Raw genomic sequence first — 25639 nt, forward strand, 5'->3', positions numbered from 1 at the left:
TATATATATATATATATATATATATGTGTGTGTGTGTGTGTGTGTGAGAGAGTATGGTGAATGTGAATTGAAGAGATGCATATGACGTGTAGTTATTTGGAACACCAAATAAGATACAATACAAAAGAAAGATACAGTTTTCAATTAATATATGTGTCAATACGTGTCAAGTAACAAAAAGAAAAAAAAAGGTTACGTATGGTCCAAAGGTGGAGGAAACGAAAGTAACACGTAGAAGTTTTGTTCAAATCTTATCCTCTTATGTAATAGTATAAATAGGAGACCTTTGAGTTTCAAAATCATACCAGTTCAATTTTATTTAGAAAGAAAGAATAGAAAATATTTTGGAAAGGGGAGTTTCAGTTAATAAGAGCTTGATGAGTTATTATCAGAACTAATTACGATATGAGGCTTACACTCGTCAAACAGGTGAGTGTGTAGTTATTTTCATCTTACACATAGATATGAAGTATTTTATATAAATTACGTGTTATATGTGCATATTATCTGTATACTTGCTATCTATGCTGGATGAAGAATTTTATACATGTTTTAAATTATTTAAACGGTATATGTATTTTTATCTACAAATATGCTGGGTATAACATGGGTAGATAGTTGATGTGTGATGAAAGAAAATGATGAGAGGCCTCGATGTTATTGTGATCCAGTCATCTAGCGGAGTATGGATGACGACCACAGACTTTTCTAGATAGTCCTGTGGAACGCTGGCAGGTTCGCAACCTGTAGGTGTTAATGAGCTTGGGTGTTCATTTGCTGTACTCCATCCCCCACATGGTTGCCTTATTTGACACAAATTGCTGGGAAACCCCCAAAGCAGTGTTGTCGCCCCGATGAAAATCCTTAAACTAGGTCCCTTGTGATAGTTGTTTTAGGGAAGTAAAGTGAGGATAACGAGAATGGGTAATCGGGTTATTGTTGTTTGATGAAATTAATAAATTTATTTATTGTGGGTTGAACACCCTATATGCTCACCAGACTCCCAAGCCTGACCCACTCAATTTTCTTTGTATTACAGGTAGTGGCGCGAGAGCATAAGTTTAACGACTTATCAAGATATTTTGATTATAGGCATGTAGTGTATATAACTGTTGTAAGACTTATAATGTGCCGTTTATGCTTTTGGTCTGTATCGGAACATGACATCCCGAGTTTTGTTATATAATGAAAATACATTTCTTTAAGAAATGCTTTGGTAAATCCTATTTTATCATATTTCGTTTTGGGAACAAATTCCGCAACTCTTTTAATCAAAGGATTACTCTGAAATAATTTTAAAAACATAAATTAAACCGGTCTTTTCTGGCCGTGAATTTGGGGATGTCACAGTTGGTATCAGAGCATTAGTTTAAGCGAACTAGGAATTTGTAGGATTTCTAGACTTAAACTTAGAATGCTAAGTGATGATTGTGAGATAAGTGTCTACCATATTTCAGACACGAGCACTAGTATATTTTAGGAAAGTTGCCTAAAATACTTTTATGTGCTAAATGTTATATGTTTGCCATATATGATGTTATTTGTTCGGACCTATGGTATGTTGCTGACCGGATCTGGAAACTTTATGTGTTTAGGATTCTAAGCGTACGGCTACGATATTAGAACTAGCATATAAACGTTTCGGAGTGATTAGAAGAATCTAAATATCGATCGTGAATAAAGATCTAAATTCACCTTATTCGGTGTATAGATAAAAAATGGCAAGAACACGAAGTGGAGTTGGAAACGCAAACGGAAACAGGAATCAACAGCCGCAACCCTCGGTACTTGAGCAAGTACCTGTTGCAGAAGCTGCACCTAAGCCAATAAAGATGGCTGGGGTACAAGCAATGATGCAGATGATGTTGGATCGCCAAATGAAGGAGACAAGGCGATTACTACAACAGAATAGGGAAGAAACTACGATACCTGTTGAACAGCCCGAATTGAATGAAGGATAATCAGACGGAGGGAACTACAATGGGACTGTTGGTCAAGCCAACCCACCGATAGTTAGACGAAACAACCAGGATGGAGGAGGTGATGGACGTGGATGCAAATACAAAGATTTCATGGCATCCAAACCACCGTGTCTATCTGGAAGCCCGACACCGGTGGAAGTCATGAATTGGATCTCCGAAATGGAGACAATGTTTGAAAGTTGCGAATGCAGCAACAGACAGAAAACCGCTCTCGCGATTCCTCTGTTAAAATCTGGAGTACTGAGCTGGTGGAAGCTACTAGCTGATTCGATGCCTAAGGGAGAAGCTAGTAAGATGTCTTGGGAGGATTTTCTGGTACAGCTGAAAATGCAATACTGCTCTGAGCAGGATCTTCTGGAAATCAACAATGAGTTCCAGAATTTGAAGAAGGGAAAGATGAGCGTTACTGAATACGCTGCTAGTTTTACAGAAAAGATGAAGCTTGTTCCTTACCTAGTTCCAACTGAACTCTCCAAGGTCAACAAGTTTTCCCTCGGATTACCAGCGGACTTTGGTCCAATGGTCAAGCAAGCAACCACTTTGAAAGCCGCCATCTGGGCTGCTAAGAATGTTGAGACTCAAATCAGAGAGAAGGGTCTGGAGAGGGCAGAAGTTGGCGAAAAGAGAAGGTTTGAAGGAACTTCAGGTTCCAACAAGAAAAGCAAATTTTCAAAGTCTAAGAAGTTTGGGGGAAGAGGAGGAGGCGAAGCGAAATGGTGTGAAAAGTGCAAGAAAAAGCACTCTAGAAAGTGTAGTGAGGAGGTGACTTGCTACAAATGTGGAAAGACTGGGCATTATGCCAATGAGTGTCCGTCCAACAAGAGGGTACGCTTTGGATGTAACGAAGAAGGGCACGTTTTGGAAGACTGACCGAAGAAGAAGGATGTAGCAAAGCCCATTCTTCCACCAAAGCCGAAGGCGAGAGCCTTTGAGATGACACTTGAAGCTGCGAAAGAAGAAGCTGATGTCGCTTCAGGTACCTTTCTCGTAAACGAATTGCCTGCCCAAATTTTGTTTGTTTCTGAAGCCAATTACTCATTTATTTCGCATGAATTTGGTAGAAAACTAGCTTTGCCTGTTGATAGACTAGTTAATGCTTTAATAATCGAGGTTGCTAGTGGCAAGTTTATACCTGTTAGCCATCGTATGAAAATCATCTTCATTGACTTGAATGGGAATAAGTTCCACGAGGAATTATTACCTATCGAGTTAAATGGTTTCGACATAGTCTTAGGAATGGATTGGCTTAGCGCCAATTATGCCGAAATATTGTATAGGAAGAAGATAGTAAAAGTAAACCCGCCAGGGAAAGAGTCGTTTATGGTGTATGGAGACAAACGCAGAGTAAACTCTGGAATCATTTCCCTAATGAAAGCCAGAAAGTGTTTAACCAAGGGATGTACATCATATCTAGCATTCGTGATCGATGCTAAGAAGGAAAAGAAAGAGGTGCAGAATATTCCGGTGGTGTGTGATTATCCGGAAGTCTTTCCCGATGATCTTCCCAGATTACCCCCTGATCGACAAGTAGAATTTTGTATCGACTTGTTACCAGGAACGACGCCGATAGCAAAAGCACCGTATCGACTAGAACCAACAGAGATGAAAGAGCTTATGACACAACTTCAGTAATTATTAGACAAAGGTTTTATTCGACCTAGTTCATCACCCTGGGGAGCTCCGGTGTTATTCGTAAAGAAGAAAGTCGGGAGCATGAGAATGTGCATCGATTACAGAGAGCTGAATAAGGCAACAATAAAGAACAAGTACCCGTTGCCAAGGATTGATGACCTGTTCGATCAGTTGCAAGGTTCGAGCTATTTCTCAAAGATCGATTTTAGGTCAGGATATCATCAGCTAAAGGTGAGAGAGCAGGATATCGAGAAGACTGCATTCAGAACACGATATGGACACTTCGAGTTTTTGGTTATGTCATTTGGACTAACCAATGCTCCAGCAGCTTTCATGGATTTGATGAATAGGGTTTGTAAACCATTCCTCGATAAATCCGTGATAGTGTTCATAGATGACATTATGATTTACTCGAAAAGCCAAGAGGAGCATGGCAAACACTTGCGAGAAGTGTTAGAAGTCTTAAAGAAGGAGAAGTTGTATGCAAAGTTCTCCAAATGTGATTTTTGGATTCAAGAAGTCCAATTCTTGGGTCACGTAGTCAACCAAGAAGGGATAATGGTTGATCCAGCGAAGATTGAAGCTGTGATGAAGTGGGAACAACCGAAGAGTCCTACGGAGATCCGAAGCTTTCTAGGATTAGCTGGATATTACCGAAGGTTTATCCAAGGCTTTTCTTCGATCGCTACTTCATTAACAGCTTTGACCCACAAAGGAGCTACTTATACTTGGAATGAGAAGCATAAGGAATCTTTTGAGAAGTTAAAGAAGAAATTATGTGAAGTACCGATTCTTTCTTTGCCTGAAGGAGTTGATGACTTCGCAGTTTATAGCGATGCATCTGGAGTTGGGTTAGGTTATGTTCTGACCTAAAGGGATAAAGTGATAGCGTATGCATCGAGGCAGTTGAAAGAGCATGAAAAGCACTACCCCACTCATGATCTGGAGTTGGCAGCGGTAGTATTCGGCTTAAAGATATGGAGGCACTATCTTTATGGCACTAAATGCAAACTTTTCACTGATCATAAGAGTCTTCAATATCTCTTTAATCAAAAAGAATTGAACATGAGGCAACGACGCTAGCTAGAGTTACTCAAGGACTACGACTGTGAGATACTTTACCACCCTGGTAAGCAAATGTTGTTGCTGATGCTCTCAGTCGGAAGGTAAATCTTGAAAAGAAAAGGCCAAGAGCGTTGAGAATTGAAGTTGTCTCGACAATTGTGGAAAGTATAAAGAAAGCTCAAGAGGAAGCTTTAGAGAGAAATGATCGAAAGAAAGAACGTTTGGGCAAAACATTAGTGTTTGATACAAACGGTCAAGGACTGAAGGTATTCCAAGATAGGATTTGGGTACCTAAGACGGGAGTAATAAGAGAACTTCTGATGGAAGAAGCTCACAAGACCATGTACTCGATTCATCCCGGAAGCACAAAAATGTATAGGGATCTAAAACCCTACTACTGGTGGCCGACAATGAAGAACGATGTTGCTAAGTATGTAGCCGAGTGTGTAACATGTGCTAGGGTTAAGGCACAACATTAGAAACCGTATGGGAATTTAGAACCTTTACCTGTACCCATGGGTAAATGGGAAGACATCACCCTGGATTTCATGACTAAACTGCCCAGAATAAAGAACAGTCACGACATGATTTGGGTGGTCGTTGATCGCTTCACTAAGAGTGCGCATTTCATAGCAGCCAACGAGAAATGGTCTATGGATAAGCTTGTGAATTCTTACGTGAAAGAAATTGTGAGGCTACACGGTGTTACCTTAATGATTGTATCGGATCGTGACAGCCGGTTCACTTCAAGGTTTTGGAGAAGTCTACAAGAGGAATTGGGTACCAAGTTGTGTTTGAGTACAGCTTACCATCCACAGACTGATGGTGAGAGCGAACGAACGATACAAACACTTGAAGATATGTTGAGATCATGTATCCTGGAATTCCAAGGTAACTGGGATGAACACTTACCTCTGGTAGAATTTTCCTATAATAATAGTTTCCACTCAAGCATCAAGATGACACCTTACCAAGCTTTGTATGGAGAAAAGTGTCGAACGCCATCATGTTGGCTGGAAGCTGGGGAAAAGCAGTTTATGGGACCTGAAATAGTCCATCAGACTGCTGAAAAGTTGGAAGTGATTAGGGAAAGGATGTTAGCTGCTCAAGATCGTCAAAAGATCTATGCTGACAAGAAAAGACAACCAATATCATTCGAAGTTGGAGATTCGGTTTTACTTAAAGTCTCATCGTGGAAGGGACTTATAAGATTTGGTAAAAGGGGAAAGTTGAGTCCAAGGTTTATTGGACCGTTTAAAGTTCTTCAGAGGATTGGGAACCAAACTTACAAGCTAGAATTACCAGAAGAACTAGATGGTATTCATAACACTTTCCATGTGTGTTATTTGAGAAAGTTCACGGGAGATGTCCCTGATATAATTCCAATTTCTGAATTAAGGTTGGATGAAAGCAAGAGGTTAATCGAAGAACCAGAAGCAATCGTTGACCGTAAGACTAAGAAGTTGCGACGCAAGACAGTCGATTTAGTGCTTGTGCGTTAGAAACATACGAATGGGCCAAATCTCACCTAGGAAACTGTCACACCCCGAAACCGGCGGCGGAAATGTTCCGGGGCGGAGGACGTCATACGTAGTATCACAACCATTGAACATAGTAATCATAGTAAGCACAACCATTACATTACATAAGAAAAGTTACATTCGTTTGAGAGTGGAGAAATACATAGTCTATATACATCAGTATATCAAAAGTAAAGACGAGACTTCTATACACTCCGTCTTCTCCAAAAGTAACGGGATACGTGTCTAACGAGAACCTGAGAATACAAGCAGTTTTAAAATATCAGCATAAAGCTGGTGAGTTCATAAGCATGTTTTGTAAGGAAAAACCGGTTATTTAATCTTGTGATAAATAACTTCATTTCCTTTAATTAAGATTGTTGTTATATCGAAAACCATTGTTACTGAGTTATGAATATACATAAGCATGTTTTCCCAGAAAATCCCATATTTTCTAACATGTAAGTTGATTTCCATAGAATGAGAAAAACCTTGACTAATCATCAATAAGTTAAGAAAACCATAAATTATGATCCTGGAAATTCCCTCCAGTACGAAGTAGGTAGTTTTAATACATAAAACTATAGATGAAAGAAAGGAATCCGTGAATAGAGTTAGTTAATTTAGTACGTATTGTGAGTCGTATAACCATACTGATTTGACCCGTGACCTCCTTGACGCTCTTCGGGCGTCGTTCGATTTTCAAAATTTGTCACCCCAGGCGTGCCCGCCTAACTGTAGCTAGTAGTTTAGGTGTGAGATTGTCAGTCCCGAATAGATCTATCCACAAATTTCACGTTCTCCCTCCAGGAGACTCTGGTTATACTTCCGGAGAGGATTTACTGGTAACCCGAAGGGTATATCGAAGATAAGTCTCACAAGTTAGTATTAACTAAATCACGGGATAACTGGTCGTCATCAAATTTCGAAATCGCTTGGAACAAAGTAGAGTATAAATAATTACATACAAAGTAATTATTTAGCATGATACTCTAGGTTTAACATGGATAAACTAAATCAGACGTAGTTTATATATATTGACTTTGCATGAAATCTGAATCCGTAAAACAAGTAATAAAGATCCCAAATTATTCCCATAATAATTTGAATGGTTTGAGAAGTTTTCACGCTGTTCTGAAAACTATGTAATTATATTTAGAAAACGTCCCTTATGCTCCGCATGTTACAAAAGGGATACAATATCTAAAGTTTGACAGAAAATCGTATAAGTATATCAGTTTTTAAGTTACAAAAACCTTTATGCTTTTCTTGTATTCCCCCCCTGAAAAACATGAAAAACTCGGAAAAGTGTAGGGGTATGAACTCACCAGACGAGAAATGTGCCGGATAGGATGCTAAGTGTCAATTTAGAGCTTGAACACGCGCGAGGATCCTATGTAACATGAGGAGATACATAAGTGTATCTAATTAGACATTGAACTACTAATTAAGTAAGATAATACACCCGAGGCGCGAATACACTTTATTTCAAGTGTTAGGAATGATTCGGGTTGCATCTAAGGAGTGTTGGGCCTTGATATGGAGTTTACTCTTCAAGTGTAAGCCCTTAGGGGTGTTTACGGTCCAAAGACCATATCCCCCATGAGTTTACGGCCGTAAACTCATGGGAATGGTGCATTTGGGTGTTTCAAGGTCTCATGCTTCACAAAGAAGGGTCCTAGGGTTGAATCAAAGGCTTAGTAAGTGTTTGGGGCTTGGAATGGACCCTTTATGGAGTTTACGGTTTCTGAACCACTCCTTGGGGATTTTACGGTCGTAAACACATGGGTTTACGGCCGTAAACTCATGTGTGTCCATTTTTCATGTGTTTTGGTGGTTGTAGGTCGTGCATGCAAGGTTCTAGACCCAAATGTAAGCCATACAAGGTGTTAAGGGCACTTAAACACCCTTTGGAGGTGTTTACGGTTTTGGGAGACCTTCCCAAACCGTAAACTCATGTTTACACTTCTCAATCCATGTTTTAGGGTTGTAAGATCATTCAAGCAAGTTTCTAGGTCATTAGCCAAGCATTGGAAAGGTTTTTGGGGCATCAAAACCCCTTTTTAGGGTGTTTACGGTTCATGAATGTTCATGGACCGTAAACCCATGTCTAGTCCCATAAAGACATGATTTTGGTGTTCTAAGTTCATGCATGCAAGTTCCTAAGCCATAGCTAAACATTAGAAGAGGTTTGAAAGGGTTTTGGGGCTTCAAAACCCCCTTATGGGAGTTTACGGTTTTGGGAGGTGTTCCCAAACCGTAAACACAAGTTTTTGGGGTTTTTGAGAGTTTAACCCATAGATTTGCATGCATGTTAAGTTAAACAACAAGCTAGGAAGGATCACTTACGATTTTGGAGCTTGAATGAGGTGATTCTTGATCAAAACCCGATTTTTAGAGAGAGAGTAGAGAGAGAAAGTTCCAAGGTGGGTGAAAAGGTTCAAATGGAGTCCACTCAACCCTTATATGGGGTTGAGTCCACGGTTAGGTGGGGACACACCCAATCCCGACATTAAACGGAGTTTAAGATTTTACCCGATTAAGTGACCGTAACCCGACTTAGTGGTAAACTAGAAATTTTTCCAAAGGATTATCGAGGGAATTATATGTGATTTTATTGATTTCCTACACGTAGGAAATTATGACAATAACCCTAGATGAATTATTTAACTTAAAAGTTAACGGACAATTTTAATAATAAAATAAAATTTTATTAACGGAAAGGGTTACAGTGACGGAATAAATTTCGGGTTGTCACATCATCCCTCCGTTAGAGGGAATTTCGTCCCGAAATTTAAGATACAAATCATGGATTTGGAAAGAGATGCGGATATTTCTGTTTCATCGAGTCTTCGCGCTCCCAAGTGAATTCGGGTCCCTGCTTGGCATTCCTGCGAACCTTCACTATCGGGATGCGGCTTTGTTTCGTTCGTTTGATTTCTCGATCCATGATTTCGATTGGTTCTTCCACAAAGTTCAGATTTTCGTTGATCTTGATCTCATCAAGAGGGATCACAAGGGTCTCATCGGAAAGACACTTTTTAAGATTAGAGACGTGGAAGACAGGATGGATATTGCTAAGTTCATGAGGTAATCGGAGTTTGTAGGCTATGGGACCGATCCTAGCGAGGATCTCGAAGGGTCCTATGTATCTTGGATTCAGCTTTCCATGCTTTCCGAAGCGTATCATACCTTTCCAGGGTGAGACTTTCAACAGGACACGGTCTCCAACCTGGAATTCCAAGGGTTTTCGTCGTTTATCGGCGTAGCTCTTTTGTCTATCTCGGGAGGCCTTAAGTCGTTCTCGGATTCGTACGATCTTTTCGCTGGTTTCGCGGATGATTTCTGGACCAGTGAGAGTGCTGTCAGGGACTTGTCCCTTGACCAGCTGCGTGTCGCCCACCTCAGCCTAGCACAGAGGGGATCTGCACTTGCGGCCATAGAGGGCTTCGAAAGGCGCAGTCTTGATGCTGGTATGGTAGCTGTTGTTATAAGAAAATTCAACCAAAGGAAGATGAGTGTCCCATGATGCGCCGAAATCGATGACACAGGCTCTCAACATGTCTTCCAAGGTTTGGATGGTCCTCTCACTCTGTCCATCTGTTTGAGGATGGTAAGTCGTGCTCATATCCAGCTTAGTTCCAAGAGTCTTCTGTAGCGACTGCCAGAATCTCGAAGTGAACCTGCTATCCCGATCGGAAATAATTGACACAGGCACACCGTGCAGTCAGACTACCTCTTGGATGTAGATTCGCGTGAGTCTCTCCATTTTGAAGTTTTCCTTGATAGGAAGGAAGTGAGCGGATTTGGTTAGTCGATCGACAATTACCCAAATGGCGTCGTACCCACTCGGAGATTTGGGTAGTTTGGTAATGAAATCCATAGTAATCCTCTCCCACTTCCATTCAGGTATCTCTGGTTGTTGGAGTAGACCGGAGGGTTTCTGATATTCGACCTTCACCTTGGCGCAAGTCAGGCACTTGTCCACGAAGGTAGCGATCTCTGCTTTCATGTTTGGCCACCAGTATAGTTTCTTGAGATCCAGGTACATCTTATCCGAACTTGGGTGTACGGAGTATTTAGTATTGTGAGCTTCGTTCATGATAACCTCCCTGAAACCTCCGAACTTCGGGGTCCAGATTCGGTCCATGAAACAATAGACTCCGTCGCTTCTGATCTCAAGATTCTTATCCATTCCTCTCAGGGCTTCGCCTGGCATGATCTCTGGTCTTAAGGCTTCCAACTGAGCCTCTTTGATTTGCGCAGATAAATGGGAATGGATAGTCATAGTCATTGCCTTCACTCTACGACCTGAGTACTCTTTCCGACTGAGGGCATCTGCCACCACATTGGCCTTGCCGGGATGGCAGCGGATTTCACACTCGTAGTCGTTGAGTAGTTCAACCCATCGCCGTTGTCTCATGTTCAGCTCCTTCTGGTCGAGGATGTGCTGTAGACTTTTATGGTCAGTGAAGATAGTGCACTTAGTTCCGTAGAGATAATGTCTCCATATTTTCAATGCGAAGACCACCGCTCCTAATTCTAGGTCGTGCGTCGTGTAGTTGACTTCGTGTACTTTCAGCTGTCTCGAGGCATAAGCAATGACTTTTCCCCGTTGCATGAGCACACAACCTAGGCCCTGATTAGATGCATCACAGTAAATAACGAAGTCTTCTGTCCCTTCGGGCAGAGACAGTATAGGTGCGCTGCATAGGGCCCGCTTCAATGTTTGGAACGCAGTGTCTTGCTTTTCACTCCAACAAAAGGGTACGCCTTTCTGAGTTAGAGTGGTTAAGGGTTTGGCAATTCTGGAGAAATTTTGGATAAATCTGCGATAGTAGCCAGCGAGACCCAAGAATTGACGGATTTCAGTGGGTGTCGTTGGTGCTGACCAGTTCTCTATCTCTTTGATTTTGGAGGGGTCCATGTGTATGCCTTCCTTGCTTACTACGTGACCTAGGAAAGTTACTCTTCGGATCCAGAATTCACATTTGGAGAATTTCGCGTACAACTTCTCCGTCCTTAAGGTTTCCAGTACTGATTTCAAGTGTTGTTTGTGATCTTCCTCGTTTTTGGAATAGACAAGTATATCGTCAATGAATACGATGACGAACTTGTCCAGGAAAGGACGGCACACCCGATTCATCAGGTCCATGAATACTGCCGGTGCGTTGGTTAGGCCGAAGGGCATAACTACGAACTCGTAGTGACCATATCGAGTTCGAAAGGCTGTTTTAGGAACATCACCCTCATGGACTCGTAGCTGATGGTACCCTGATCTTAAATCTATTTTCGAGAAGTAGTTGGCTCCTTGAAGTTGATCGAAAAGGTCGTCTATCCGAGGAAGAGGATAACGGTTTTTGATTGTGAGCTTATTCAGCTCCCGATAATCGATACACATTCGAAAGGATCCATCCTTCTTTTTCACAAACAAGATCGGGGCTCCCCAGGGTGAGGAACTCGGTCTGATGAATCCTTTGATGAGCAGCTCGTTGAGCTGACTAGATAACTCTTGCATTTCTGCTGGTGCTAATCGGTAGGGAGATTTGGCTACGGGGGTAGCTCCGGGAACTAAGTCGATACGAAACTCGACTTGGCGTTCAGGAGGGATTCCTGGAAGATCTTCTGGAAAAACATCGGAAAAGTTGCAGACTTCGGGGATGCTCTCGAAGGTCTTTAACTTCCTGCTTCTCGTTAATGACGTGGGCTAGGAATGCATAACACTCTTTCCGCAGGAGTTTCTGGGCTTTGATGCACGAAATGATGCGAAGGTTTGAACTGAGTTTATCACCGTAGATTACAAGAGTTTCGTCGAGGGAAAGATTGAGACGTATAGCCTTTTCGAAATAAAGGATATCAGCACGATTGGGGCTCAACCAATCCATGCCGATGATGACATCAAAGCTTTTTATGGAGACTGGCATAAGGTCAATGGGAAATGAACGGTCGTTTAAGGTAAGGGTACAACCTACGTATATCTCATTAGTGCTCTCTTTCTCACCGTTAGCCATTTCAACGGTAAACTTTTCGGTTAATGGTTGAGGATTATGTTTAAGAAGATGTTTGAATGAATGGCTAACAAAACTTCGTTCCGCACCAGAATCGAAAAGGATGCATGTATAAGAGTTGTCGAGAAGGAACGTACCCGTGACAACGGTGGGGTCGGCGACTGCCTCCTCTTGTCCCATAGATAGAACTCTCCCGGTGTTGTTGGTTGTTGCTGCTTTGGGGCAGTTTCTCTTGAAATGTCCAATCTCCCCACAGTTGTAGCAGGCTCGACCAACACCTGCTCCAGAGGCCTGAGTAGTTTGTTGGACTGGGTTTCTGCAGTCTCGAATCAGATGGCCCTTTTTACCACAATTGTTGCAGAGCTTTTCACGACAAGGTCCAGAAGTACGATGGTGGTAACTGCAGTTGTCGCACCAGGGGAGGGTACCAGTGTATCCACTGGTAGGAGCTTGAGTTGTAGGAGCGGCGGTAGGAGTTGTAGCAGCATGAACTGCCACAGTTTGTTGTTTCTTCGAGGGTCCTTGCGAACGCTGACCCTTTCGTTTATTCCAGAATTTCTTTTTATTTTCACCGCTCCCTTTTGCCGGTTCAGGAACGGTGGCCACTTCCTCGAGATCGTCACCATGATCAATCAGAGTTTGCGCCAAACATTTAGCGATGTCGAAGGTGTCTGGCTTCGCAGCCAAAACATTTCCCTTGGTTGGCTGGGTCAGCCCCCAAATGAATCGTTCAATCTTTTTGCTTTCGGGGGAGATCATTCCCAGACAAAGGAGTGCTAGGTCTTCAAACCTAGAAGTGTAGGAAGCAATGTCGGAACCCTTCATCCTTAGGGTCCAGAGTTCGTGTTCGAGTTTCTGCATCTCGCCCCGTGGGCAGTACTGGGCTATCATAAGTTCCTTTAGGCTTTCCCAACCCATAGCATTTGCCACCGGTGGGGTTAAGGACTTGACCCGGCCGTTCCACCAGGTTAATGATTTATTGACGAAAGTGCAAGCGGCAAATTTCACTTTGTTGGCCTCCGAACAGGCATAAATTTCAAATATGGACTCAATCTTTTCGAACCATTGAGTCAGGGAAATAACACCTCCTGTGCCGTCGAAAGTTGTGGGTTTTGCGTTCATGAAATCCTTATAAGAGCATTCTTTCTGGCTTTCCTGACCACCTTCCTGGATTTGGGGATGCATACCACCTCCCTGACCACCAGATCCACCAGGATTCATTTGTGACATTGCGGCAGCCACTGCGGCAGTAACAGCTGCCTGGAATATGACAGGATCAAACTGAGGAGGCGGTGGTGGTGGTGGAGTGTCGTCGTTTCTCCTGATAGGTCTTTTTCGGGGAGGCATCTTGTTCTACAACAATCAGGAAGAAGAGGATGGTAAGTCCTCTGGATAGAATTAAGAGATATGAAACAAGGGATATCTCATTATGGCAGTTAGAGTGTTATACAAAGCGATAGTATAGGAAAAGTTACTAAAGCAAGTAAACTATCGCTAAGGAAGGAATGAGTAGCAACACTTGGGATGAACTTCTACAATGCATTTGGTTTTGATTAAAATACTCCTATAGTATTTTGAGTTGGATAGATATTAGGTAAGTTTTAGGCCTGTTGTAACACCAAAGTCACTCCCAAGCACATGTTGGCCATGTCTCGAATAAATATAGTTGATCAGGCTATATTGACCCTAGACATGATTACATAACTGCCCAGGTTTAACCGCAGTGTTCAACATCCAAAATACTTTTGTTTTGTTCTGCTTAAGGCACGGTTCCTGGGATACAGGTATACTTGTATACTTTTGTAAAAATATTTATATTTTGAAAGTATACTTTTAGTTTAGAGCACTTAGGCCCCTTAGTGTTTATAGTTGTATACCATGTAAGGTTCGGTATACTTAGTTCACTATAAACAATAGCTCTGATACCAATCTGTCACACCCCGAAACCGGCGGCGGAAACGTTCCGGGGCGGAGGACGTCATACGTAGTATCACAACCATTGAACATAGTAATCATAGTAAGCACAACCATTACATTACATAAGAAAAGTTACATTCGTTTGAGAGTGGAGAAATACATAGTTTATATATATCAGTATATCAAAAGTAAAGACGAGACTTCTATACACTCCGTCTTCTCCAAAAGTAACGGGATACCTGTCTAACTAGAACCTGAGAATACAAGCAGTTTTAAAATATCAGCATAAAGCTGGTGAGTTCATAAGCATGTTTTGTAAGGAAAACCCGGTTATTTAATCTTGTGATAAATAACTTCATTTCCTTTAATTAAGATTGCTGTTATATCGAAAACCATTGTTACTGAGTTATGAATATACATAAGCATGTTTTCCCAGAAAATCCCATATTTTCTAACATGTAAGTTGATTTCCATAGAATGAGAAAAACCTTGACTAATCATCAATAAGTTAAGAAAACCATAAATTATGATCCTGGAAATTCCCTCCAGTACGAAGTAGGTAGTTTTAATACATAAAACTATAGATGAAAGAAAGGAATCCGTGAATAGAGTTAGTTAATTTAGTACGTATTGTGAGTCGTATAACCATACTGATTTGACCCGTGACCTCCTTGACGCTCTTTGGGCGTCGTTCGATTTTCAAAATTTGTCACCCCAGGTGTCACACCCCGCTAAAGCGGAAACACAGGGCGTGGCAGTACAAAGGGTTTCATAGCAAAAGTTAAAAGACAACACCAACCATAGTATTAAAAATCATTACAAATTTACAATGGGTTTGAACAACTTTTAAAAGAAATTACAATGTAAATTGAAATACAACACATGTGAATGCTCCTAAAAGTGAAGTGTCCCTAAGTGCCACTTACTCGATGATTCCTGAAAAAGCATGTAAAACGAGCGTCAACTATAAAAATAGTTGGTGAGTACTCACAGATAAACAAAATAATACTGGTTCCATGAATTGAAATCAAAATTTTGATAAAAGTTTCCAATAATAAAAGTATATTGTTAAAATGAGTAAATAAGTTTGTAAAAACAAAGTTCTTTGTCATCATGAGAGATAAGGTATGTTGCCCAAATAAGATGCAACATTCATATTCTCATGGAAGATAAAGTTCGTTACTGAAACGAGTAAACAAGTTTCATTGCTAAAATGAGCAATCAATTTCATTGCTACAAGGAGCAAACAATTTCATTGCTAAAACATGTATATAAGTTTTCAGTAATAAAAGTTCGTTGTTGTAATGAGAAATAAAGTTCATTGCTATAATTAATAACAAGTTTATTGCTATAACGAGAAACGAGTTTGTATGTGTATGAGCAAACAATGAGTCTCAACCAAACCTATGACTGAAGCCCTATCAAGATCTATGCTTATCGTTCCATAGATGAATATGGTATCATGCACTCCAGCAATAGGGCGAGTGAGGAGTTGTCAATTCCTAATAGCGCTATCCATAATGACCATTGGCTCAAAGATTTAATGGTTAGAGATAAGGGAAGGGCCTTAGTACGATAAGTTCTCATGTTCCGTGTTGCATAGACATACATAGAGAGACATAGCAATAAAATAGCAATCATGTTTGATACAAATCAATTTAAATACAACATTCAAATAATAGTTTTTCGGGACATGCTTTTCCACCCCAAAACATAAAAACCGAAAATAGGGGAGTGAGTGAATACTCACAATATGCAAAATATAACAACCAAGTTTATACGAGTCAAATAAATACAATGACTATAAATAGTTTAGGACATGCTTTTCCACCCCAAAATATTTAAAAACCGAAAATAGGGGAGTGAGTGAATACTCACAATATGCAAAATATAACAACCAAGTTTATACGAGTCAAATAAATACAATGACTATAAATAGTTTAGGACATGCTTTTCCACCCCAAAATATTTAAAAACCGAAAATAGGGGAGTGCATGAATACTCACAATATGTATTGAGATGATGCAAATGATGCCTTGAGCTAAGTTTCACTTGTACCACTATCGATTCCTACAATAATGGTATTCGCTAGTGAGTCTCTAATCGAAATCTAACACTAGTATACTTACTACTACAATAGAATTATGCCAATATTATGTCAAAATTTAATATTGATAAGTTACAAACATTTTTCTGTGAAAATTAAATTTCAATGAATCAATTGTTATATAACAATTTAAGTGGAAATTTCACATTATTGAAAGGCTAATATTTAACAATTTAAAAGGTGTTCCAATGATTAAATATTCAAAAACTAAATTAATTTAGTTCTAAAATTTCCCAAAGTTTGCATTTCAGTTTTAATTGAAGTGAAAGACCTCAAGATAAATTTTCTTGAATTTTTGATTTGTCTGACTATTTTTCACGATTTTAGTTTCTTGAATAACCATAAAATCTTGAAAAATACTAAACAGTTAATAAAAATTACAAAACTTCAGATTTTGGTTCTAAATGTACTAAAAGACTTCTAGATAAATTTTCATGGAGTATGAATATGTATAACCATTTTTCATATATTTAATTCTCTAAATAGATACAAATTCATGAAAAATAGAAATCAGTTTCCAAAATTACCCAAACTTTTTGTATTACTGTTATTAAACGTTATTAAGCTGGAAAAAATATAAAAATTGATTTCTAAACTGTTTAACCCAATTTTATGATTTTTGAGCATTTATTCTAATAAAAATTGAAATAAATGGAAAACAGTTTCCAAATTGCCCAAAATTTTTGTAACACTTGTATTATACATGTAGAAGCTGTGAAAAATATAAAATATATTTTTCAATTAGTCTTTCTATTTTTCTTTGTTTTATCATCTTAAATAATCATTAATTGGAGAATAATTATCAAACAGTTAAAGTAAATTACCAAAATTTTTGTACACTTCATTTACAGAGTAAATAATCTGGGAAAAATACCAAATGTGGTTTTTATATACTGAAATCCGATTTTGTGTATTTAAGTGTATTTAATCTTAGAAAATAGGAGAAAAATAGTATACAGAAGAGAAAAATCATCAAAAATTTTATGTAGCCTCCTAATGTACTAAAAAGTGTTCTGGTAAATTTTCATGAATTTTGGGTGAGCAAAAATATTTTTTCTATTTTTAGGCCATTATAAATACAAAAATCGGGGAAAAATAGGAATGCATTATGAAAAATTCTGAAAATATTTTTCTAAGTCTTATACCTCTGGTAGAAGCTGGGAAAATTGTTATACAGCCTTTTCCAATTGTCTAAAGTGGTTTTATGATTTATTGGGGCTAAACAAAAAAAAATTCAAAACCATATTAAACAGTAACAAAAGTCATTGAAACTTCATGGGAGATGTTTATTAACTTAAAGAACCATCCAAGAATTTTTCCAGAATTTATTTACTAGTGTAAGTATTTTATATGATTTAACACTCTATTTTCTTATTATTTTCATATAAAAATAAAGAAAATATATATTGAGCTGAAAATTTCCAGAATGCATCTTCATACAATTTAACCACAATGAAAAATTGTTTTCTTATTTTTTATGTTGAAAACCATGCCTAAAGACTCAATAAAATGTATAGAGAAAACTTGGTTCTTGTGATTTATGTAAAGATTATTGATGTTACTTTGACAATTTTTGCAACATGTTACAAAGACTTTTGAATCAAGATCTTTTTGTTCCTATTAATACATGATATTAAGAGTTTAAAATAATTTTTGAATGATTTGTAGTGATGAATAAGTCCTTTGAACATGCAACACAAAACAAATGTTCATAAGGAAAGTGTTGTTTGAGCAACAGTTTTGTAAAAATTGGTTAAAATCGAAATACTGGAATTTTCCAGTGAGGTCAGATGGGTTTGAAAGCTAACTCAAAATATTATATTTCAGAAAAAGAATCACGAATTTTGGCTAAGAAATGAGTGAGATATGACAGTTTAAAGTCAGGTAAAGAAATCTGGCAGATTGCATGCATGATGATTGGTTAGAAAAGTGGGTTTTCATCATTTCCTTGAGTAAATCTTTTCAAGTATTTTAAATATATCATGATAAACTCATATTTTAGTCATGTTTCCAGAGATCAAAAGATTAAAACTTATCAAAATGTATACATGCATTTATGAACAAAATTTTGTTTCTCAAAAACTCTTAACTTGAGTTTGATGTTTTACTCCTTAAAATCGATTTTTGCACTAAGATCATGAACATGCAACCTTGTTTATCATACATGCATGGTGTTAAAACACATCCATCATGTTGTAAAAACCATTTTAACAAAAAGAAAACAAGTTTGAAGAAGATGAAGAAGGAGAAAGTGTAAGAAAAAGAGCAAAACTTGAAGGAAAAGTGAAGTAGAAATTGATTTTACCTTCAAGAATACCACAAGATGATGAAGATTTCGAGTTTGAGGAGTGTTCTTGGGTTTGTTTTCTGGAAAATTTCATGGTTCTTAGAGGGAGGAAGAGAGAATGGAGTGGTGTTTGGAGAGAAAAATTAGAGAGAAGGTAGAGAGAGTTTTCTAGAGAGAGAAAGAAGAGAGATGTGTGTGTGTTGGAGAATGAGAGTGTGAGAGAGAGATATGGGGAGAGAGGGATCCGAATTTTTTAGTATAATACCCATTTCTCATTCATTTTCTTTTATAAAATTTAAGTTCTTTTATAAAATATCTCAATTTTTATATAAAATGTGCACTAAAATCAAGTTTTTATTCATAAAACCTTGATTTTTGATTTATAAATTAAGGGTAAATGTTAATGACTTAAATTTTTATTTTCCTTGATTATATTTCCCTGAATTTAATTGTTTTAGGATAATATTATGAGTTTCATAACTATTTTTACAGAATTCTTGATGTCAAATTTTATAAAATTTAGGTTTTAGGGTTTTTAGGGTTTTGAGAATTAATAAATCTTTAGATATCAAAATCAATAGAATCTTTGAGACTTCAATTTATCTTATGGTATTATAACTCTTTTATAGTTATAAATAATATTTGTAACTTATTTTATCGGTTTATTGGCATTCTATGTAGTGGTTTCGAGATTCAAACGAAATTGAGGAATCAAGTATACTAGTCATAGTTTTCAACTCTGACTTAAGTTTTTATGAGACTTTGACCTAATTTCTACTTCTAGGTCAAGTGCATGATGTGTGTATATGATTCATGAAAAGGTGTTCGAGTCAAAGAGTGACCCGAATATGGATAGCCTCTACAGTTAAATAGTTGTAGAATTCACATATCAATGTGAAATCTAAGTACATTATCCATTGTTTCTAGTTGCTTCCAAGTTTCTAGTAGGTTATAACTGAGCTTCTAGTCACTAAGTCCAGTATGTGTCGTGTGTATATGTGCAACTAAGTTTATTCAAATCTAGAACCGACTCGAATTTTGACGGTTGTCACACCAGGCGTGCCCGCCTAACTGTAGCTAGCAGTTTAGGTGTGGGATTGTCAATCCCGAATAGATCTATCCACAAATTTCACGTTCTCCCTCCAGGAGACTCTGGTTATACTTCCGGAGAGGATTTACTGGTAACCCGAAGGGTATATCGAAGATAAGTCTCACAAGTTAGTATTAACTAAATCACGGGATAACTGGTCGTCATCAAATTTCGAAATCGTTTGGAACAAAGTAGAGTATAAATAATTACATACAAAGTAATTATTTAGCATGATACTCTAGGTTTAACATGGATAAACTAAATCAGACGTAGTTTATATATATTGACTTTGCATGAAATCTGAATCCGTAAAACAAGTAATAAAGATCCCAAATTATTCCCATAATAATTTGAATGGTTTGAGAAGTTTTCACGTTGTTCTGAAAACTATGTAATTATATTTAGAAAACGTCCCTTATGCTCCGCATGTTACAAAAGGGATACAATATCTAAAGTTTGACAAAAAAATTGTATAATTACATCAGTTTTTAAGTTACAAAAACCTTTATGATTTGCTTGTATTCCCCCCCTGAAAAACATGAAAAACTCGGAAAAGTGTAGGGGTATGAAATCACCAGACGAGAAATGTGCCGGATAGGATGCTAAGTGTCAATTTAGAGCTTGAACACGCGCGAGGATCCTATGTAACATGAGGAGATACATAAGTGTATCTAATTAGACATTGAACTACTAATTAAGTAAGATAATACACCCGAGGCGCGAATACACTTTATTTCAAGTGTTAGGAATGATTCGGGTTGCATCTAAGGAGTGTTGGGCCTTGATATGGAGTTTACTCTTCAAGCGTAAGCCCTTAGGGGTGTTTACGGCCCAAAGACCATATCCCCCATGAGTTTACGGCCGTAAACTCATGGGAATGGTGCATTTGGGTGTTTCAAGGTCTCATGCTTCACAAAGAAGGGTCCTAGGGTTGAATCAAAGGCTTAGGAAGTGTTTGGGGCTTGGAATGGACCCTTTATGGAGTTTACGGTTTCTGAACCACCCCTTGGGGAGTTTACGGTCGTAAACACATGGGTTTACGGCCGTAAACTCATGTGTGTCCATTTTTCATGTGTTTTGGTGGTTGTAGGTCGTGCATGCAAGGTTCTAGACCCAAATGTAAGCCATACAAGGTGTTAAGGGCACTTAAACACCCTTTGGAGGTGTTTACGGTTTTAGGAGACCTTCCCAAACCGTAAACTCATGTTTACACTTCTCAATCCATGTTTTAGGGTTGTAAGATCATTCAAGCAAGTTTCTAGGTCATTAGCCAAGCATTGGAAAGGTTTTGGGGCATCAAAACCCCTTTTTAGGGTGTTTACGGTTCATGAATGTTCATGGACCGTAAACCCATGTCTAGTCCCATAAAGACATGATTTTGGTGTTCTAAGTTCATGCATGCAAGTTCCTAAGCCATAGCTAAACATTAGAAGAGGTTTGAAAGGGTTTTGGGGCTTCAAAACCCCCTTATGGGAGTTTACGGTTTTGGGAGGTGTTCCCAAACCGTAAACACAAGTTTTTGGGGTTTTTGAGAGTTTAACCCATAGATTTGCATGCATGTTAAGTTAAACAACAATCTAGGAAGGATTACTTACGATTTTGGAGCTTGAATGAGGTGATTCTTGATCAAAACCCGATTTTTAGAGAGAGAGTAGAGAGAGAAAGTTCCAACGTGGGTGAAAAGGTTCAAATGGAGTCCACTCAACCCTTATATGGGGTTGAGTCCACGGTTAGGTGGGGACACACCCAATCCCGACATTAAACGGAGTTTAAGATTTTACCCGATTAAGTGACCGTAACCCGACTTAGTTGTAAACTAGAAATTTTTCCAAAGGATTATCGAGGGAATTATATGTGATTTTATTGATTTCCTACACGTAGGAAATTATGACAATAACCCTAGATGAATTATTTAACTTAAAAGTTAACTGACAATTTTAATAATAAAATAAAACTTTATTAACGGAAAGGGTTACAGTGACGGAATAAATTTCGGGTTGTCACAGAAACGGAGAGTGACATGATGAGTCGCTATCCGCATTTGTTTGCTGATGCATGATACGAGACGGAATCATCCTAAGGGGGAGATAATTGTAACACTCGCGTTTCCTGTTTGGCATAATTTTAAAATATACGTTGGTTGACGATTGTAAACTATTATGAATAAGTGAAAGGCGATTATACGAGTATATGTGTTTATAAATTATATGTTTGGAAATTGGACAAATATTATGTGTATATAATATTCGTGTAAAAAAATTTAAATAAGGCTAAATAAACGTTTAAAAATAGAGATTATTTACGGCAAATAATCTAAACGAAGTCGTAGAAACCTTAATTACGAACATTTCGATATAAAGAATAAAAAAAAAGAAATATATATTTTATATATTTTCGTGATATAACTACTGAAAATAATTGCCTAAATATATATTATGACGTTAGATATTGATTATTAAATTTAGATAATCGTAAAATAATATAAATCATATATATGCAAAATTTTGAAGTATATATATATATATATATATATATATATATATATATATATATATATATATATATATATATATATGCGCAAAAGGTAAATGTATATATATATATAAATTAGAAAATTATTATATTAAAAAAAATAGTAAATAAATAAAGGATCCATTATATATATATATATATATATATATATATATATATATATATATATATATATATATATATAGATGAAGGATCTTTTGAGAACTCAAATTTCCCGAGAACTCGAGAACCAATTGTGGGCCGTTAGATCAAAATAATAAAAGGCTAGGATGCTCGGTGGCGTTTTTGTAAATAGTTTGAAAAAAATAGACGGGGGCATCTTAATTATTATGAATCAGGAGCATTTTACTAAATAAATAATTCAGACCCCTCTCTCTCTCCCCTCTCTCTATCTCTCTCTCTCTCTCTCATCTCTACTACTGTCGTCTAATCGCCTCGTAGTCGTCGGAGATGACGTCTTCGTCGGTGAGGTGGTCGAAGACGGAGACCAGTCGTTTGAACACGGAGGAGCATGACTTCAAAACTAACTTCCGCCGGTCAAAGAATCACCAAAAGTTTGATATGTCAGCTTGTACACGGCATCATTTGATTTTTCGAGATGAATGCATCTGAATTACGAAAGCATATCGGATTGAGATCTGGATGTAATCTCAGGTTCCATGCCAACGTTAGCGAGGCTCCAATCCTTCCGACGAACGTTTCCCCATATAATTTCAATTGGAGAGGATATAGTGTAGTCACCAATGATGTTAAGAATCAGGTACTCGGATTTAAAACAATCAATATCCTTCATATGGAAATCTAGTAATATTTATTATTGTTAATGTTATCAATTGCCATGATTATCCAATTTTATGGATTTTTGTTCTACAGTAGTACAGGGAATGTTGTCTTGAACTGAAAGAGGCGATTTGAAGTCTCTGTATCTTGGAGATTTTATTTAGCTCATCCAACTGCAGATGACTTTTTTTTGGTAAGTATGTTTGATCTTTTTGTTTTTTCCCTTTATTTAAGCCTTATCTTTATAATGTTTTGATGAATTACAAGTTTGAAAGTTATCATATAATGATTTTGAATGCCAAAATCATTTAGTAATATACTTGTTAATCTTATTGAATGTTGTTCATACATACAGGTAACGTCTTATTGACATGAAATAGGTGATTTTTATCAAGAAATCTTAGTAATATATTTGTTAATTTGATTATTACCAGATGATTATTACACTTTTTTTATCGACAGATTCATCGGCTATTATTGTAATAATTTAATTGATTGTTGGCATGTCTGAAAATATGATAACAGAAGAATAACTAACAATAATAGTCTTAAAAAGGGATGAAGTGTAGTTGATTTGGTTTTTTTGAATGATAGGATCCTGGAAATTCAGTGATGATTGTGTGTGATGAAAAGCTGAAGGAAGTATTTGGATGTGAGAGCATTTCAGCAATGGGAATACCAGAGTTGTTGGTTAGACACCATTTACTCGAGCAATAGTCTTGTCTTCTCAACTTACATGGATATTATGCAAACAGGAATTGAGGAATTGAGCGTCTGACATATAATGTGAAGAAAGAAAGTAGTAGTAGTAGTAAAAGTTTTTTAAGTTTGTTTTTACGGTTGTGTGAGTGCTGTTGACATTGTAATGGTAGTGTGTAGAATGATGTTGGAAATTGTTTTTATGTAAAACCAAACCCAACAAATGTTTTTCTTGTTGATGTTATTGTGATGTTTAGCTGTTGTTTACCTTTATCCTTTTGTAAATGCATAGCCATTGTAGGTTAATGATCTATTTACTAATGTTTTCACTATGATTAAAGGTAATCTTCAGGTTTCATTTCAGCTTTTAGCAATTGCAATTGATTATGTTCTTTTTATCGTTTATGTTTTCATTAATCATATGATTAAATGCGATGTTCAGATTCATTGGCTATGATCTTTACTAAAATTGCTATGATCTTCAGGTTTGTTAATATGTATTTTGATTATTGAAATCATTATATGAGAAATTTGATTCAGGTTTCATAAACATCAGGACAAAAGATTGTGAGGTGTTTCAGAGAGAAGATTGTCTAAATGAGATTGTATAGGTATGTTGATGGTTTTATTATATTGTATATGTTTTATTAGATGAGAATTATATATGTATATGAACATTTGATGGTGGTAGTTTGGTGGTTAAATAAGATGTAATCTACATATGAATTACATGTGATTTACATGTAAATTCACAAGTAATTCACTTGTAATTTACATGTGAATCACATGTAATTCATATGTCATTCACTTGTGATTTACATATGAATTACATGTGATTCACATGTAAATAAGATGTAATTCACATGTAAATCACATATGAATCACATGTAAATAAGATGTAATTCACATGTAATAAGATGTGATTCACATGTAAATCACAAGTGAATCACATATGAATTACATGTGATTCACATGTAAATTACAAGTGAATTACTTGTGAATTTACATGCAAATCACATGTAATTCACATGTAAATTACATGTAATTCACATATGAATTACATGTAATTCACATATATTTCACTTTTGTAAATCACAAATGTATTAGCAATTTTCAAGATGATGATAACACAATATATATTAGCAAAACTTGCATAATTTACCAAAAGTTGTTAAACTTAGTCATTATAGTGTTTTACAAAATAAAGTGCATACTAAAAATTTTGCCAAAATAGCCCATATAATTAATTAAATCCTAACATTCTACTGGATAACAAGAGCTTTGTTTTTAGACATTCCTATTCCTTTTTTTCTATTACAACTTTTTTTAACTTGTTCTCAGTGATCCTTTCAGAAGTTTTTCTATTTCTGATCATTTTAGAAGTTTTTCTAGATCTTCCTTCCTCTGTCTTATGGACCTCATCTGTGTAATCCACATGCTCTTTGTTATTGACCTCATTATCTTCTTTCTTTTCTTCTTCACCAATTCCTTTTTCTGACATATTCTAGTATAGAAAAAAATAGATGTTAGTTATGTTATTAGAATTTAAAATTTACTTAGAACATTAAAAATATACCTTTGGGATTTCTTTTGATTTATGAAAGAAGTCATCAAATTCCTTAAGTTGTTCTTTGGTGATATTAAGAATCAAAATGATATCTTGCTCACTGTAATTTGATTGTCTCAAATCATTCAGAAGTTTACGAAGTCTTTCTCCTTCAATGATATGCTCGACTTGAACACATGCTTTTGGAAGATGTTGATTTTCCAAAGTTGTTTGAAATTTTTGAGTAATTTCCAAATTGTCAGGTTCTCCATCTATATTGTAAAATTTGTGCTGCACTCTATCTTTTTTAACTAAATCAAATTCATATAACACTTTTTCCTATTTTTTTAAATCTTCATTTTGCTGAAAATTTTCTTTTGCTTCTTCAAATCACATGTAATTAATATCTTAATTACTTTTCTTCTTCACATGTAATTCGTGTTTGAGTTACTTGGATGCTTCTTCTAACACCAA

The 25639-nt window shown here is 37.0% G+C and overlaps 1 long non-coding RNA gene across 1 annotated transcript; it reads left to right on the forward strand.

Annotated features, from left to right (window-relative positions):
* The first annotated feature begins 310 nt into the window (after positions 1 to 310).
* On the forward strand, positions 311 to 23790 carry LOC145141100 (uncharacterized). Its single transcript, XR_013722442.1, has 4 exons — positions 311 to 429; positions 22795 to 22900; positions 23014 to 23113; positions 23515 to 23790. It is a non-coding gene; the product is annotated as an uncharacterized LOC145141100 (long non-coding RNA).
* Positions 23791 to 25639: the final 1849 nt, after the last annotated feature.

Source organism: Lactuca virosa, chromosome 9, assembly GCF_052849685.1.
Source record: "Lactuca virosa cultivar CGN04683 chromosome 9, Lactuca_virosa_CGN04683_v6, whole genome shotgun sequence".
NCBI classification, from domain to species: domain Eukaryota; kingdom Viridiplantae; phylum Streptophyta; class Magnoliopsida; order Asterales; family Asteraceae; genus Lactuca; species Lactuca virosa.